Here is a 19,699-nt window from a genome sequence, read left to right as displayed (position 1 = left end):
ACTTTTGTTGTAAAATATATCAGTGAAAACATCGACAGAACTATTAAAGCGAGTAGAAACTCTTCATTACAGTTGGGAAGATGCTTTACATTCAGTTATTGCTTAGATTGTATTTATTATTGGTATCAATCATGACCTTTTTACTGGTGTATTTTAAACACTTTCCCTCTCTGTCTCCTCAACGGGAACATTTGTAGTGAAAGTGACACAGACCTCCTATCAGGCAGAGGAGAACCACAACATCACACTGGAATGGATGTTTACAACCAAACCTGACAGTTCCTCCACCTCACTTAACATCTTCTGTCAACTGTTTACTGATGTTAAATCCTTGATCCTGTATCATGTACATAAGGGTGTTGAGTCTCCAGAGTCTCAGGATGAACAGTTTGCAGGACGAGTTCAGTGTGACAAAGACGCCCTCAGAGAAGGACGAATCAGACTTCATGTGTCCAGACTCAGGACTGATGACTCGGGTCTTTACCTGTGTGAAGTGAAAACAGATTATGGTGAAAGCTCTGACAGATGTCGACTCAATGTCACTGGTAAGATGATTAAAGCCTTTTTTAATTCATGTTATCAGTGATGTACAGACTGGACTGATAAACTTTATGAGTGTGGTTGCACTCAGCAGCCACTGTATTGTTAAAAATATGCTGTATGTGGACACAAACATCAGCAGGTTCAAACACAAACAATCCAGATTTTAATTTTGAACATGAAGTGTCAGAAGTAGGAGAGTTGAATGTTGGTAACAGTATTTGTGGAATACAAGTACAATTATTATTATTTTCTGTCCTTTACAGCAGCTGTTGATCATCCCAAACCTCAGAAACCTGCTATGAGACCACATGATCGTCCTCTACATTGGACTGTCAGCAGCAGCAGCAGCAGCAGTTGTACTTGTTGTCTATGCTGGACTCTACTTTGCCTTCAGACGTTGTTTCACTAAATCTCCTAATAAGACTGAAATCATCTATCCAGCTGTATAGAAGTTGTGTTTCTCAGAGATCAGACTTCTGTCTGTCACTACATCTTTTTACCTTCTGTGTCCATGAAGCTGCTTTTTCCTGCACATCCAACCAGACCTCTGACAGTCAGAGGCCTGACTGTCAGTTCAGGCAATTTTAGCTCATATGTGTGAACAACCTGATGTCAGTTTGGTGGGGAAGTAGAGGTAACGTTGCAATCAGAGCGTCCAGAGCAGGTTGAAGCTCTGACTTTTGTCTTGAAGGCAACATTTTTACATATGTGCAAGTTTTGGAACTTTGACCATGTTTAATATAGATATCCAACATTATAATACTATAAAAATAGACAGAAAATCATTTAAAAGCATGATATGTCCACTTTAACTAATCAGCCTGATCAATGTTGTAGTTTAACCTCATTCATTGTTTGTCCTTCTTGACAGTTTCAGTTCATGTCGATGTTAAAACCAGTTTACAAAGATGTGAAAATGGTGTGAAACAGTAAATTCTTCACAGTAAATATGCTGATTTTTTGTCAACATGTTGTCACATGTTGTTGTATTATTATTACCACATTAGCCATGTGGTGCAGTGGTTTATATGATACACCTGAATGGCCAAGTAGCAAATAAAATACATTTGTAGCCTTGAAATCAGATTTGTGCATCAAATTATTTATGTTACCATGGTAACAGCTCACCATGTTGCTTACCTTCAGTTATCTTGGGTGTGGTGAGGAACACATGGCTGGTCCCTCCATGAGGCGTCTGAGTCACATTCAAGACAAAATGTTGTGTGGATGTAAATCAGCAGGTTACTCTCAGACTCTTCCTAATGCAACATATTTACTAGTTAGAGTTCTACTGACTCACCAGAGGCCTCCAGCACCATCTTTTCAGGATCTGTATTGAGCCTTAAACATCAAACTAACCACAGACGGAGGAGGCCAGAACGAGGAGCAGCAGGATCCAGATCATCTTCTCCCTGCAGAGAGGAGACAGTTGTATTAGAGGATTTTATTCAAACAGGACAGCTTGGTAGATCACTGGCATCCCTGAATTTAAATAAGTGCATCTTCAGCATGATGAGTTCTCCTGTTAAGGTTTGTAATGTTTATAAATCAGTGAAAATAAAATTTAAAGCCACATTAAAGTATCATTTTGTGAATTTCTGTTGTGTAAATGGAATAAAATCTTTTATAAATCAGGATAAAAGCACTTCAAAGTATTTTCTTCTAATTTTGAAAGCATGTGGTTGAATATTTTCTCAATATTAAATCCCAAGTGACAGATCATTAAATGCAAATAATCAAACAACATTTAAAAACTGCAATAATTCAGTTCTGACACTTTGTCTTTGTGTGTAATGTTATCATGACTCTAAGTTGTGGGGAAAGTACATTTTTTCAGCCCTTAGATGATGTTTAAACACACACACGTGACTCCAGTTAATGAATAAAAACACAATGAGCTCTGTGAGCCTCCAGCTTTAAAAGCTCCTGTTAACATTAGTTAGTTAACATGAATCCAGCACCTTGTTTCATATTATTCTGTATACATTTATTTCAGATAGTAGCATTCAAAAAACAACATTAATATAAATCTTACCTGTTCTTGTGAGATGTTTTGTCTGTCAGCTGTTCTCAGGAACCATGAACAAGCAGGTGAGGATGAAGTTTTCCTGCTGAACAACTTGCTGGATGCATTGAATCAACCTGATGTTTACCTGGAAATGAAACACAGTTGTTTAAAATAATGTCATTTCTTTCTGTCCTTCAACTTGATAAATTCTAGTCAACTTTCCACAGTTACCAGAGATACTAAACACATCGATGGTTATATTGATGGTATTTATGGTCTAAAGTTAATGTTAATGAAGATTTATGAAAACAAACAACTTCATTCAGAGTCATATTGATGTTTGTTGATACAGATTTACATGTTTGAATTTGACATCATGTCCTCTATTCACACATACAAGTTTCCAAAAACTCACTGCAACAGTTTCAAGCTTTCATTTATCTCAATAAGACAATAAGAACTGTCTGTTGATTCTTCACACTTTATTTCTCTTATCTTTATTCTTCTTTTAACAAACATCCTTGTTGTCTGAATCGCGTGTACAGCTCTGGCACTTTTAATGTCTTTTGTTGTCTTGTTGTGTTTTTATTGTGTGACAATAAAGATCTGAACTGAACTAGACAACAATGACATTAAGTGATGTATTTGTGACACTGATACATCTAGAGGAAACTCTACAGGTGCAGGTTTATGTATCTCTGAATATGTTCAACATGTTCAGCAGTTTAACCGCTTAAAGATTAAAGTGGTTGCTTCATTTCCTTGTTGCTGGATCTGCCATATAAGGAATTGCAATACAAGTTTAACCAGCCAACCAGCTGTTTGGCCGGATGAGAGAGGGCGTTTCAGCGACATACTAGGCTATATCAACGAGCTTTACTTCCGCAGACACTCACTGAAACATCTTCGTGGAAGGATGTAACGTTACCGTCGTGTTGGAATAACTTTACTGACCCTTTTTTTTCGCTTTTTCGGGTCGATTTCAGAAATCATCCTTATTTTACTGTTTCCTGATCGCTTTCATTATCGGAGTGGATTTCAGCAATCTGCCTTCCTCTCACTCAGCTCTTGTTCTTCATAGATTGTTTGTTTGGATGTCAGTGTTCTGGCTTCCATTCTGGTGTCACAAGAAACTTATTCTACATGAATTATAACTATGATGACTGAATATCAATTTTTCCTGAACCGACACAGTGATCTGAACCGCTTCTTTGTCTCGGTCATTTATTGATAAATGACAGAAGACACAAAAGGTAATGTGTGTGTTATCTTACAGAACGTAAATGTTTTTGCTGTGCTGTGTGTGAGAGAGTTCATATTTACTGTTTACCTGTTGGTAGTGATGGAGAAACAAAGCTTTCTGAAGCAGTGAATCATATGAAGCAATTGTGTTGGAAATGATTCTCTGTTTCTGTTATGAAATTAACCGTCTATTCATCTGGAAACAAATCTGATGATAATTAAGGATAATTAGATGTCATAGTTATTTTCTCTTGGTTTGGGATCAAACTTCATATCAAGTGTAATGTGCATATTTGTATAGATATTATACATATTGATTTAGATTTGTTAGTTTGACTCTTGACAAACTTTTACTGTGGAAAAGAGATTTTTGGCGCCATCTTTTGTTTAAAAATGAATGACTGCATTGAGAAACTGAAGATTTTTAAATGTTAAATCCATTCAGATATAAACTGATTTCCAATAGAAATGACTAATGTTTCTGTGGTTTGAACATTGTTTCTGACATGAGAATCGAGGTTTGATGTTGTAGATTTTCTTTCTCACACCTGTGATGACTGAACTTTGACCTCATGTGTTGATGACTCCTCTCCTCTGTCTCCTCTCACAGGGAGAAGATGATCTGCAGGATCCTTCTGCTCATCAGCCTGACCTCCTGTGTCTGTGGTTAGTTTACATCCTCAGTTCATCATCCAAAAAGAGAAAAGTCAAAAGATTTTTTGACTTTTGTTGTAAAATATATCAGTGAAAACATCAACAGAACTATTAAAGCGAGTAGAAACTCTTAATTACAGTTGGGAAAATGCTCTATATTCAGTTATGACTTAGATTGTATTTATTATTGGTATCAATCATGACCTTTTTACTGGTGTATTTTAAACACTTTCCCTCTCTGTCTCCTCAACAGGAACATTTGTAGTGAACGTGACACAGACCTCCTATCAGGCAGAGGAGAACGACAACATCACACTGGAATGGATGTTTACAACCAAACCTGACAGTTCCTCCACCTCACTTTACATCTTCTGTCAACTGTTAACTTATGTTAAACCCTTGATCCTGTATCATGTACATAAGGGTGTTGAGTCTCCAGAGTCTCAGGATGGACAGTTTGCAGGACGAGTTCAGTGTGACAAAGACGCCCTCAGAGAAGGACGAATCAGACTTCATGTGTCCAGACTCAGGACTGATGACTCGGGTCTGTACCTGTGTGAAGTGAAAACAGATAGTAGTGAAAGCTCTGGCAGATGTCGACTGAATGTCATTGGTAAGATGATTAAAGCCTTTTTTAATTCATGTTATCAGTGATGTACAGACTGGACTGATAAACTTTATGAGTGTGGTTGCACTCAGCAGCCACTGTATTGTTAAAAATATGCTGTATGTGGACACAAACATCAGCAGGTTCAAGCACAAACAATCCAGATTTTAATTTTGAACATGAAGTGTCAGAAGTAGGAGAGTTGAATGTTGGGGTAACAGTATTTGTGGAATACAAGTACAATTATTATTATTTTCTGTCCTTTACAGCAGCTGTTGATCAGCCCAAACCTCAGAAACCTGCTATGAGACCACATGATCGTCCTCTACATTGGACTGTCAGCAGCAGCAGTTGTACTTGTTGTCTTTGCTGGACTCTACTTTGCCTTCAGACTTTGTTTTACTAAATCTCCTAATAAGACTGAAATCATCTATGCAGCAGTATAGAAGTTGTGTTTCTCAGAGATCAGACTTCTGTCTGTCACTACATCTTTTTACCTTCTGGGTTCATGAAGCTGCTTTTTCCTGCACATCCAACCAGACCTCTGACCTTTTCACCTGAGAGAACCCAGCAGGATGAGAGTGTGAGAGAAGAGAACAACATCTGCATGATGAAGTTCTGCCTGATCTGAGGAAGACTGTCAGTTCAGGCAGTTTTAGCTCATATGTGTGAACAACCTGACGTCAGTTTGGTGGGGAAGTAACATTTAAAAACTGCAATAATTCAGTTCTGACACTTTGTCTTTGTGTGTAATGTTATCATGACTCTAAGTTGTTGGGAAAGTACATTTTTTCAGCCCTTAGATGATGTTTAAACACACACACGTGACTCCAGTTAATGAATAAAAACACAATGAGCTCTGTGAGCCTCCAACTTTAAAAGCTCCTGTTAACATTAGTTAGTTAACATGAATCCAGCACCTTGTTTCACATTATTCTGTATACATTTATTTCAGATAGTAGCATTTAAAAAACAACATTAATATAAATCTTACCTGTTTTTGTGAGATGTTTTGTCTGTCAGCTGTTCTCAGGAACCATGAACAAGCAGGTGAGGATGAAGTTTTCCTGCTGAACAACTTGCTGGATGCATTGAATCAACCTGATGTTTACCTGGAAATGAAACACAGTTGTTTAAAATAATGTCATTTCTTTCTGTCCTTCAACTTGATAAATTCTAGTCAACTTTCCACAGTTACCAGAGATACTAAACACATCGATGGTTATATTGATGGTATTTATGGTCTAAAGTTAATGTTAATGAAGATTTATGAAAACAAACAACTTCATTCAGAGTCATATTGATGTTTGTTGATACAGATTTACATGTTTGAATTTGACATCATGTCCTCTATTCACACATACAAGTTTCCAAAAACTCACTGCAACAGTTTCAAGCTTTCATTTATCTCAATAAGACAATAAGAACTGTCTGTTGATTCTTCACACTTTATTTCTCTTATCTTTATTTTCTTTTAACAACATCCTTGTTGTCTGAATCGCGTGTACAGCTCTGGCACTTTTAATGTCTTTTGTTGTCTTGTTGTGTTTTTATTGTGTGACAATAAAGATCTGAACTGAACTAGACAACAATGACATTAAGTGATGTATTTGTGACACTGATACATCTGGAGGAAACTCTACAGGTGCAGGTTTATGTATCTCTGAATATGTTCAACATGTTCAGCAGTTTAACCGCTTAAAGATTAAAGTGGTTGCTTCATTTCCTTGTTGTGCACTTGAACTCAGCAGCGACTGCGCAGCAACAATTTCTATCCAAACAATTATCAATAAAGAAGAACTTTGTTAAAACAAAGTTTTAAAAAATACAGAGAAAGATTTTCAAATGTATCCAAATTTTTGTCTTGTACTGTATATATAAATATTTGTATTTCCTGCTGAATGTGCGCACTGTCCTCCTGTCATCAACTCTTGTTAAATCGTCTTCAGAGCAAATACTGGAGGAGATTAATGAGGAATCTTCAATAAAACATCAGAATTAGAGCTGATATGAATCGATTTTCTAATCTGCGTCGACGTTGGATGAATGTGTGTAATACATGTGAACAAACGATCAACAGTAATTAAGAAACTGAGTGAGTGAGTTCAGCTGTAATTCAATGTTTTAGATCAACTGTATGTTACTTACTTGTTTAGAGGCGAGCGAGCAGAGATCTGTTCCTCTTTATGTCACCTGAATTATCAGCTGCACATACGAACTGCTTCACTACACAACAGTAAATGTGTCAGATGAAGAAGTAGCTGAGTCTGTTTGAAATAACCTGTCTGATAAAACTGCACTTATAAGACTAAGCGTACTTTGTGGCGATTGGCAATGGCGGTTGACACGCCTCGTTACGCGCTTAGGTCGAGCTGGTTGGCTGGATGAGGGAGGGTAGGCGTAGTTTCAGCGACCTACTATGTGAACGCGCTATTCACTGTCGCTGACACTCACTGAAAGGATGTAACGTTACCATCGTGTTGGAATAACTTTACTGACCCTTTTTTTCGCTTTTTTGCGTCGATTTCAGAAATCAGCCTTATTTTACTGTTTCCTCATCGCTTTCATTATCGGAGTGGATTTCAGCAATCTGCCTTCCTCTCACTCAGCTCTTGTTCTTCATAGATTTTTTGTTTGGATGTCAGTGTTCTGGCTTCCATTCTGGTCATTTATTGATAAATGACAGAAGACACAAAAGGTAATGTGTGTGTTATCTTACAGAACGTAAATGTTTTTGCTGTGCTGTGTGTGAGAGAGTTCATATTTACTGTTTACCTGTTGGTAGTGATGGAGAAACAAAGCTTTCTGAAGCAGTGAATCATATGAAGCAATTGTGTTGGAAATGATTCTCTGTTTCTGTTATGAGATTAACCGTCTATTCATCTGGAAACAAATCTGATGATAATTAAGGATAATTAGATGTCATAGTTCTTTTCTCTTAGTTTGGGATCAAACTTCATATCAAGTGTAATGTGCATATTTGTATAGATATTATACATATTGATTTAGATTTGTTAGTTTGACTCTTGACAAACTTTTACTGTTGAAAAGAGATTTTTGGCGCCATTTTTTGTTTAAAAATGAATGACTGCATTGAGAAACTGAAGATTTTTAAATGTTAAATCCATTCAGATATACACTGATTTACAATTGTAATGACTAATGTTTGTGTGGTTTTAGTCCACATTGTTTCTGACATGAGAATCGAGGTTTGATGCTGTAGATTTTCCTGCTCACACCTGTGATGACTGAACTTTGACCTCATGTGTTGATGACTCCTCTCCTCTGTCTCCTCTCACAGGGAGAAGATGATCTGCAGGATCCTTCTGCTCATCAGCCTGACCTCCTGTGTCTGTGGTTAGTTTACAACTTTACTTTAATATCTATTAATATAAGTAACAAAATACATTTTCAGCTTCGCTAACAGATTTTATGACTTTCATCTTTAAATCTGTGAGTGATGACATTGGCAGAACTTATTAAAGGAGGCAAAAATACCTGGTTGCAATTGGGAAAGTGTTCTATATTCAATTATTGCTCATTTTTATTCATTATTGTATCATGCATCACCTTTTCTATACTGCAGCATCTTTGAACTCTTTAGTTTTTCAGCCTCAGTTCTCAATCTGTCTGGTCCTCACTTTCCCTCTCTGTCTCCTCAACAGGAACATTTGTAGTGAAAGTGACACAGACCTCCTATCAGGCAGAGGAGAACGACAACATCGCACTGGAATGGATGTTTACAACCAAACCTGACAGTTCCTCCACCTCACTTTACATCTTCTGTGAACTGATTACTGATGTTAAATCCTTGATTCTGTATCATTTACATGAGGGTGTTGAGTCTCCAGAGTCTCAGGATGGACAGTTTGCAGGACGAGTTCAGTGTGACAAAGACACCCTCAGAGAAGGACGAATCAGACTTCATGTGTCCAGACTCAGGACTGATGACTCGGGTCTTTACCTGTGTGAAGTGAAAACAGATTATGGTGGGAGCTCTGGCAGATGTCGACTCAATGTCACTGGTAAGATGATTCAGTAGAACTCAGAAAGCCTTTTTTAATTCATGTTATCAGTGATGTACAGACTGGACTGATAATCTTTGAGTGTGGTTGCACTCAGCAGCCACTGTATTGTTATAAATATGCTGTATGTGGACACAAACATCAGCAGGTTCAAACAGTCCAGATTTTTATTTTTGAAATGAGTGAAGTGGAAAAAGTGTGAAGTGTCACAAGTAGGAGAGTTGAACATTGTGATAGCTGAATTTGTGGAATACAAGTACATTTATTATTATTTTCTGTCCTTTACAGCAGCTGTTGATCAGCCCAAACCTCAGAAACCTGCTGTGAGACCACAACCAGAGAGTCAAGTTGAGCTCGGCCTCTACGTTGGATATGGACTGTTAGCATCAGCAGTTGCACTTGTTGTCTGTGTTGGACTCTGTTTTGCTAAATCTCCTGATAAGACGTAAAACATCTATGCAGCAGTATAGAAGTTGTGTTGCTCAGAGATCAGACTTCTGTCTGTCACTGCATCTTTTTACCTTCTGGGTTCATGAAGCTGCTTTTTCCTGCACATCCAACCAGACCTCTGACCTTTTCACCTGAGAGAACCCAGCAGGATGAGAGTGTGAGAGAGGAGAACAACATCTGAGAAGATGCATTTCTTGTTTCATGAGCTGAGTCATAAAACCAAGAGACACAGACTCCAACACTCAGTTAAAACAAATCTCTGAAGAAGACTCAGAAAACCTGTTTGTGATCTGAACTGCATATTTTATGTGCTTCAATATGTTGTACATGTTTTTATTACTATGGTTTTGTGTTTCAATGACTGCAGTAATAACTAATGTCACTGTGAATAATGCTATCATACTCTGAGATATGCCACGTTTGATGTCAAACAGTAGCAAAAATAATCACAGTTTCAGGGAATCAACTTTTAAAATCACCTCAGCTTTTATGCAAAGACAAGACATCTAAACAGTCACCTTCTGAGCAGTGTGGCTGCCTCCATTTCTTGTGATGTGACTCGTCCTGTTGCTTCGTTAAAAGCTACATTCAGCAGCTTTATCTGAGCGAGGACCTCGTCTGTCTGATAGTCAAAGATTCAGCTGTTTGTGGCTTATTGAGAGCTTTTAGAGACCACTGAGCTTCATGCTGCCAGCTGACCTGCATGATGAAGTTCTGCCTGATCTGAGGAAGACTGTTTCCAGACAACACAGTCGTCTGACAGTCGTCCCTCATGAGGACTGTCCCTGCAGCTTATTGTGATGATGAGGAGTTCCAAGCTCTTGTCAGAATTGATATTTCTCATCTATTTAGGTTGTAAGGTTTCCAAAATCTAATTTAACAATGAATTATCTTTCCTCATGTACAGTTGATAATGTGTATATATTGCAAATAAATCCTGTTTATATGAGAGAAGTTGTTATGACTCTTCTATCTTTTGTGTTTGTCAGGGAGAAACAGCTCTGCCAGTAAAAAAGTTCACTAATTAACATATTATATCTGGTTTGTTTAAAATCTGAACTGTAAAAACATGTTGTGGTTTTAGAGGCTTATGTTCCTATTTATTTCTTTTGTACTAAGCTAAGCCAACCATGTACTTGATATAACTTCATATTTACAGCACACACAGAGTATTGATCTATTCATCTAACTCTAGACATGAAAGAGAATATGTGTATTTTTGAAAATCTCAAACTATTCCTTTAAATATTAAGAACTGCAAGGACTGAAACAGATCTTGTACTTTTGGCACTAAAAAATGTATTCACTGTATTTGTATGTATTCACATGTTGCGTAATCTCATCATATTTCCGACAAAGACAATCCAGGGCACCCTACAAGCTTGTTACTGTCACACTCACACAGTGTGACAGTCAGAGCAGGAAAAAGACAATGAGTCAAAGAAACCCACAGAAACACAGATGAGGACAAAACAAGCCAACCAGTAGCGTTAATCACATAAGCAGCGTGAAGTTCAAAGTCACTTGTCTGTTTAGCAAAGAGAAATAGAAACCTTGTAATGCAGAATAGTCACTTCCATCTTAACACAAGCACTGAAACAGATCTTGTACTTTTGGTTGTTGTGCGGAGATATAAATGAATTATAATAATAATAGAAGAGTTTATTCTTTAACACTCATATTTATTCAGTTATTTTTCACAGATATGGAGGTAAATCATAAGATCCTGTCCTCCTGAAACTCACCAAATCAAGACATCCAACACATCAAAATATCCTCACAAGTACAAACAAGGAGATGAAAAGCTGAAATGTGGAATATGTGAATATTTGAGTTGAATTTATTCATAAAAGTTCTCATCAACCAAATAACATTTAACCTGTTGACTAAGTCTTTCTGATCAACTTCTCTGGTCCTAAAGAGGAGGAAACGTCACACAGTTTCCTCTGTGGCAGCAGTGACACGTTTGGTTTGACAGTTTATTTCTGTGAAACTTTCCTCTCAGCGTTTGCATAAAAGGTAATGTGTGTTTTTGGCCTAAAAAAGTGGCCTAAACTAAACTGTGTATTCATGATCTCCTACTCGATCTGTTTATTAAGATTCACTCTGAGACATTATTTTTGTTATAATAGTGGCCTCTAACTCTAAAACAGACATTAGCAGGTTAAATATGAGATTTTTTTAAAAATGTGACAAAATGTCATTTCCATCACTTTGTTCATTGTGATGTAAAAGACATTTTGTAATGAAAATGAAAATGTGTGTTATAAATGCTTTTCAGTTGGTTTATATCACTGAAAATATTGTATATTAAATTAAACAATTAAACAAAACACTATCAGCTAATTCATATTGTATGGTACTGAGGTCATCTTCATTACAACTCATATTTTTAAGTCAAATTCACAAAAAACATAATCACAGTTATATTTTGTAGTTTTGAAGATTGTGCAGTTATGGTTACAATTAATTTATAGAACTGGAAAACTCATCATTGTGCCATGTAAGAAATTAATTAAAATACTTTAGTGAAACAGTTGAAAGTTGTTTTTTATCTAAACAATGTAAGAATATTATCTTTAAAATCCTGAAAATAAATACATTTATACATTTTGGTATAACTGTGTGTGAAATTTCATTAAATATTTTGAAAACATGAGGTATGTTAATAATTTTGTTTAAAATACACCTTTGTGTGGTGTGATGGAAATGATGATTTCCTCTGAATGTTTGAATAAAATGACAAAAATTATATATTATTTGAACAATTTCATCAGGAAGTGTTTCTACACAGGATGGAGAAATAAAACACATCAATACATTTCTATAAATATGTGTTTTTTTTAAAGTTTCCAGACCAAAATGGACCATAGTTGATAAACGAAGCAACAACTGAGTCCAACCAAAACTGAAACTAAAGCAAAGCATCCTATGGAACCACTGAACATTTGACTGTTTGTTAAATTTAAAAAGTTTCACGCTGTGAAGAAGAACTTCAGCTCTGCCTGCCGCTTACAAAACAAAGAGGAAGTGGTTTATGTCTTTGATGTGTGAGAGACCTGTTGATTTCAACTTTATCATCATCACACAACGTACTGAGACAACAAAATGCAGTTGCATCTCACCAAAAGTGCAATTACAAACATCATGTACAGAATATAAAAATATTTAGTGCAAGTGGATCTAAATAACAAATGTATATGAATGGTTGTATTATACACAAGGATATACATAACAGATAAATAATAAATATTATGGGTTAGGATCAATATGTACAATACAATATATATTGATATATACGGATTAGTGATGGTGCACTTCATATGATTCACAGTCTGTGGTTGGAGTTCAGCAGCTGTTCTTGAGTCTGCTGCTGTTGTTGTTTAGTTGTTCTTCATTGTATTTATTATTGGTATCAATCATGACCTTTTTACTGGCGTATTTTAAACACTTTCCCTCTCTGTCTCCTCAACAGGAACATTTGTAGTGAACGTGACACAGACCTCCTATCAGGCAGAGGAGAACGACAACATCACACTGGAATGGATGTTTACAACCAAACCTGACAGTTCCTCCACCTCACTTAACTTCTTCTGTCAACTGTTTACTGCTGTTAAAGCCTTGATCCTGTATCATTTACATGAGGGTGTTGAGTCTCCAGAGTCTCAGGATGGACAGTTTGCAGGACGAGTTCAGTGTGACAAAGACGCCCTCAGAGAAGGACGAATCAGACTTCATGTGTCCAGACTCAGGACTGATGACTCGGGTCTGTACCTGTGTGAAGTGAAAACAGATTATGGTGAAAGCTCTGACAGATGTCGACTCAATGTCACTGGTAAGATGATTCAGTAGAACTCAGAAAGCCTTTTTTAATTCATGTTATCAGTGATGTACAGACTGGACTGATAAACTTTATGAGTGTGGTTGCACTCAGCAGCCACTGTATTGTTATAAATATGCTGTATGTGGACACAAACATCAGCAGGTTCAAACACAAACAATCCAGATTTTAATTTTGAACATGAAGTGTCAATGTTGGGGTAACAGTATTTGTGGAATACAAGTACAATTATTATTATTTTCTGCCCTTTACAGCAGCTTTTGATCAGCCCTCTGAAGAAGACTCAGAAAACCTGTTTGTGATCTGAACTGCATATTTTATGTGCTTCAATATGTTGTACATGTTTTTATTACTATGGTTTTGTGTTTAAATTACTGCAGTAATAACTAATGTCACTGTGAATAATGCTATCATACTCTGAGATATGCTACGTTTGATGTCAAACAGTAGCAAAAATAATCACAGTTTCAGGGAATCAACTTTTAAAATCACCTCAGCTTTTATGCAAAGACAAGACATCTAAACAATCACCTTCTGAGCAGTGTGGCTGCCTCCATTTCTTGTGATGTGACTCATCCTGTTGCTTCGTTAAAAGCTACATTCAGCAGCTTTATCAGACCGAGGACCTCGCCTGTCTGTGTATCACAATACACTGCAGAATAACCAATATATAGCAATCCTTGTTGCTGCGTAATCTCATCATGTTTCTGAGGAAGACAATCCAGAGCACCCTACTAGCTTGTTTGTATCTGTGTCACAGTGATTTCATCTCTTAAGTTATTCTTGAACTGCCTCTGTGTAAATCCTGTCTCTGTGGCTCTCACTCAATCACACAGAAAGCTAAATGCTGCTGTGGATCCACAGTCCATTGCAGCAAACTGTAGATAACCAAACACCAAACCACAGTACGGCAAGAAGGATGTGAACACTCACACAGTGTGACAGTCAGAGCAGGAAAAAGACATTGAGTCGAAAAACCCCACAGAAACACAGATGAAAGCAAAACAAACCAATCATGAGTGAAGTTCACTGCCGACTTGTCTGTTTAGCAAAGAGGAACAGAAACCTCATAATGAAGAATAGTCTCTCCCCCACCTGAACACAAGCACTGAAACAGATCTTGTGCTTTTGGTTGTTGTGATGAGATATAAATGACTTATTATAATAACAGAAGAGTTTATTCTTTAACACTCATATTTATTCAGTTATTTTTCACAGAAGTTTAAGTAAGGACTCTGTCCTCCTCAAACTCACCAAATAAAGAAATTCAACACATCAAAATATCCTCACAATTACAAACAAGGAGATGAAAAGCTGAAATGTGGAATATGTGAATATTTGAGTTGAATTTATTCATAAAAGTTCTCATCAACCAAATAACATTTAACCTGTTGACTAAGTCTTTATGATCAAATCACTGACATCTAAATGAAGAGTTTCTATTAAACGTAATGTTGTTGATCAAACATCTGATCCAACAAGTTGATCTCTTGAGTTAAACTGACTGTGTGAAGCAGATGCAACAGACAGAAACCAGCAACGCCTACTTTAGTCTCTGCACAAAACCACAATACTTATCTGTAACCTTATTGCAACCCAACTACTTCTCTGAACTACTTCTCTGAACTTCTCTGGTCCTAAGGAGGAGGAAAGATCACAGTTTCCTCTGTGGTAGCAGTGACACGTTTGTTCTGACAGTTTATTTCTGTGAAACTTTCCTCTCAGCGTTTGCATAAAAGGTATTGTGTGTTTTTGGCCTAAAAAAGTGGCCTAAACTAAACTGTGTATTCATGATCTCCTACTCGATCTGTTTATTAAGATTCACTCTGTGTGATTATTTTTGTTATAATAGTGGCCTCTAACTCTAAAACGGACATTAGCAGGTTAAATATGAGATTTTTTTAAAAATGTGACAAAATGTCATTTCCATCACTTTGTTTATTGTGATGTAAAAGACATTTTGTAATGAAAATGAAAATGTGTGTTATAAATGCTTTTCAGTTGGTTTATATCATTGAAAATATTGTATATTAAATTAAACAATTAAACAAAACACTATCAGCTAATTCATATTGTATGGTACTGAGGTCATCTTCATTACAACTCATATTTTTAAGTCAAATTCATAAAAAATAACATAATCACAGTTATATTTTGTAGTTTTGAAAATTGTGCAGTTATGGTTACAATTAATTTATAGAACTGGAAAACTCATTATTGTGAAATTAATTAAAATACTTTAGTGAAACAGTTGAAAGTTGTTTTTATCTTAACAATGTAAGAATATTATCTTTGGTCACATCACCCATCTGTGACAATCTATCTGAAATTACATTCAGAGCAAAGAATATAAGTGCTGCCATTGAACTAGAGGTCAAGTTCATAACAATAATATATAACACTACAACTACTGAAAATAGTCTATTAATGAACTGTATATCATATATTCAACTTACAGTTTCATTCACACACAACTTAGAGAAATGACTGAAGAGCTGTTCAGCAAACACTCACTCAGCCTTTCTTAGGAATATTGATAATCATGTCTAGACTGCCTGATGGTGAGTCAGAGCAGGGAAATTTGCATATTTCTCTTTGCTAGACAGAAAACACATTATACAATCTACCATTCTGTCCACGTTGGATTATGGAGATATCCTCTATGCCACCACCATTAAACCTCTGGATGCCATCTACCACAGTGTGATTTGGTTCATTACACCACTGTGAGTTAAATGAAGAGGTTGGTTGGTCGTCACTGACATCTAGAAAGCACCAGCAGACCTGTGTCTTCATTTATAAGGCCTTGCTATCTAGGCTGACGAGTTATTTAACATCATTAGTTGAGTTTAGAGCTAATAACCATGACCCCAGAACACAGAGCAGGTTGGCTTTAAAGATCAAGATTTCATCTTAAAAGACTGAGGAGATAGAAATGAGTAATTTTACAGCACAGGAGGTCAAACCAACAGCTAATTGTTCTTGTTTTGCACATTACCAGCACTTTAAAAGTTCATCATACGAACTCTGAACTGGGACAGACTGGTTTCCAGTATTGTGTGTTCTGGCTCCACTGGTCCGATCAAACAGTCAGAATATTTTAGTTGTCTATCAAACTTTAATTTAGTTTTAGCTTATATTTGATCATTTACAAGTATAGGTAACTCTTAATTATGAAGATTAAATTGAGATAATTACACCAACAGTTAATAACGATTTATCAATAACTAGCATGTTCTCATCTAAAGTCTGAATCATATCAACATTCCTCATTTTCTTATTTATCATTTTATCTCAGTTAGTAGCAGCAGTTTTCCTTGATAACTATCTAATGAATTCAGTATGTTCTGTGCAGGAATCATGTGTCACATGACTCTCATATCATCTGACATCAAGATGATCTGCTGGAACAACAAGAATTATCAAATCTTTTCACTTCTTGTTTTTGGATGATGAATTGAGGATGTAAACTAACCACAGACACAGGAGGTCAGGCTGATGAGAAGAAGGATCCTGCAGAGTTCTAACAGTTGTTGTTTTCTAATATTTCTAGTAGACGCAGTAATCTGATTTTCACAGACTTTGATGTTTGTGTTGTTCAGCATCGACTCTCAAGTCCAGAGTCTCTAAACTGCATCACATGCAATAATAAAACAGCATCACCATTAACATTAACCAAACTATTTTTAAATACTTGTTTACTGTGATGCACATTTCTCAAACAAGTTACAAGTTTCTGCAATGAAACAAGCTTGTGTTCCATACCAGCACTTGTACCTCACTTCTTATCATACAAACATTTACTGCTTATTATTGTTACTAGAATGCAGTAGTGATGTGCATTTGTACATGTTTTATTGTGTCTATTTCATATTTAATACATAAGCTAAATATATTGTAAATGAGTGTGTTTAGCTTCCAGCCAGGCAGCCTGTGTTTCAGGTGTCATTTTAAAAGCATCTCCTGCATTATGACTCAACAGTAACTAAACTGAATCATCAATAGTGGACATGATGTGACCTCCAGCTCGGGGCCTCGGCCTTAGAAATAAACCCCCTAGATCCACCCGACCACAAGTCACTGTGTGAAAGCATGAAACACTTCCTGCTCTAAACTGCATCATTAGCAGCTTTGAAAAACAAAGTAAGCTAATGTGATAAATGAGCTCCAGTTTGTTGAGCATGTTTAAGTCTCAGCATGTTGATTTCATCGTGTTCTGAAATCAAATGAAAGCAGCAGCAGCCTGGAGGAGAAAACAAACACATTCATTTAAAGTTCAAACTTTGAATCAAGCACTTCAGCAGAAGAGTTTTTACCTACTGAGAAATGCATCTCCTATCTGAGGCTGCGCTCAGCCTTAAATTCACAGTATCATTACTTAACATTAACAGAACAAACAGTCTTTCTAGGGGAAAGATCACATTATACACAGTGTCCTGTACTGTACAGACTTGGAGATTTCTTGACAGTAACGAGTGGAAACACACGGCTCTTACTGTGTGTAAACTCTGTTTCCTTCTCTGAGAGTTTTTGTCTGCTCTGATCTTGGTAACAGACACATAAACCTCCAAATGTTCACAGCTAGAAACACATAATCACAAAAGGAAAACAGATTTCAGCCAGTTAACAAACAAACAAGTCAGAGTAAGACTGGCTGGACCTCTAAAGCACAAAGGTAACACAGACAATCTGTCAAACACTAGACGTGAGCTGCTCTATACTGAGACCACTGGGACTGATGGCTGATGAGAAACAGTTAGGAAGGCAGGTGAGCGAGTCAGGAGGAGGTTTACTCACTGGAGGCATCTGGTGGACAGGTGAATGAATGAAAGAGAGGATTTGGACGCAGGATGCACCATGAAAGGCAAAACCAGCTCTGCAGAATACTGAACCACACACTTCTCTGGAGACCCAGCAGTGAAATGGCTAGAACATATTTTGGTTTGTGAATTTCATGAAACAGACTGTATATATATTCTATTCAGATACTGTTACTGTTTGGCTCGACAGTGTGAATTTAATACTTAAACTGAAATGAGAATAGATGCATTACTCAGCAACAACAATCAGTTCTGCAGAATAACGATGAACCTCTAAACACTCAGTAACGACATTTCAAATAAAAGATTGATAGGAATCAAATAGTTTTATCAGCACTTAGTTTATTTGATCGACTTTGACAGAGTGAATTTGACACCCCACATTCAAAGAAAAAACCTAAGTTTAGTAAAACAACCTGAAATTATGCTTAAAAACACATCGACAAAGAACACTGAAGAGTTCGACCTAATAAATATTGAGAGATTAATCAAGGAAACCTTGTGAATTTCAGACCAGTCGTATCAAGAAAATGCTGCTAGCAGCTATTAATGAGACTAATAAAACATTGATGACTGTAACATTCAAAAAAACTGTAGGCTTCAGAACACACACACACACACACACACACACACACACACACACACACACACACACACACACACACACACACACACATGCACAGAGCGGACAGCATGGTATCAGTAATGTCCTTTTGCAGTCTGAAACCTCATCTAACCAGTTCCTCCTCCTGAATTTTCGTCCTGCTGACTAAGCTTTTTTTTGCGGAGGCTTTTTGTTATTTGCTGAGGTGGAGATTCATATAAAAGCTGTCAAGCTGTCTTTCTGTGTCTGATTTTAGAGCTGATGTCGCCTCGTTGATACCATATACTGATCTGAACTGCTTCTTTATGACAGAAGACCCGACTGGTAATGTATATGATAGATCTTACAGACAGTTGGTATTCAGATAGTTCATTATCTAATCCTGTTATAGAGAAACCAACAGAGTAAACATGCCTTGATCATTTTATTAGAGATCAACTCTGAAACGAGTCATTCTGCATAGTCAGCAGTGTTTACATTTGACACTTAACTACAGTTTTAACATCCGACTGTTGGAGTTTGTTGAGTATTTTCACATTGTGGTTCTGATGGTGGTTTATTTGTTTTACTAAAGTATTTTTTAAATAGTTGAATATTGAACGTGCAGATGAATGTTCTTACAAATTTACCTTAATATTTGTAATATAAAGGTTTTTAAAGCTTTAAATATAAGATTTTTTTTTTTTGGCAAAGTTAAGAAGTGATTTGTGTCTCTGCTGTGTGACCATCAGTCTTCTCAGTTAGTAGCAGTATTTGTCCTCATATATGTTCACATCCACTAATCTAAATGATCTGGATCCAAACCTGCTTCCATCAGTTCACTGTTGAACTCAAGCAGTATGACGCCTCCATCACTGATGTGAAGAACTAAAAACATAACAAGATTTTCAATATTTTAAATAAGT

The 19,699-nt window shown here is 36.6% G+C and overlaps 2 protein-coding genes and 1 long non-coding RNA gene across 7 annotated transcripts in view; 1 reads left to right on the top strand and 2 right to left on the bottom strand.

The window, feature by feature from the left end:
- LOC121889443 overlaps positions 1-19,699 on the bottom strand; it is a 122,718-nt gene that overhangs the window by 77,801 nt on the left and 25,218 nt on the right. The window lies entirely within an intron of this gene.
- The window catches only part of LOC121889447 (butyrophilin-like protein 8), a 30,169-nt gene continuing 13,983 nt past the window's right edge, over positions 3,514-19,699 (top strand). The window contains exon 1 of the mRNA XM_042401419.1: positions 3,514-3,804. The gene's annotated coding sequence lies outside the window, so the exon portion shown is untranslated. The remainder of the gene's footprint in view (positions 3,805-19,699) is intronic.
- On the bottom strand, positions 9,602-10,565 carry LOC121889450. Its single transcript, XR_006093524.1, has 2 exons — positions 10,229-10,565; positions 9,602-9,706 (listed from the first exon to the last, which is right to left on the bottom strand). It is a non-coding gene; the product is annotated as an uncharacterized LOC121889450 (long non-coding RNA).

Source organism: Thunnus maccoyii, chromosome 22 (assembly GCF_910596095.1).
Source record: "Thunnus maccoyii chromosome 22, fThuMac1.1, whole genome shotgun sequence".
NCBI classification, from domain to species: domain Eukaryota; kingdom Metazoa; phylum Chordata; class Actinopteri; order Scombriformes; family Scombridae; genus Thunnus; species Thunnus maccoyii.
The sequence above is the reverse complement of the archived record's forward strand: the minus strand, read 5'-3'. Positions and strand labels throughout refer to the sequence as shown.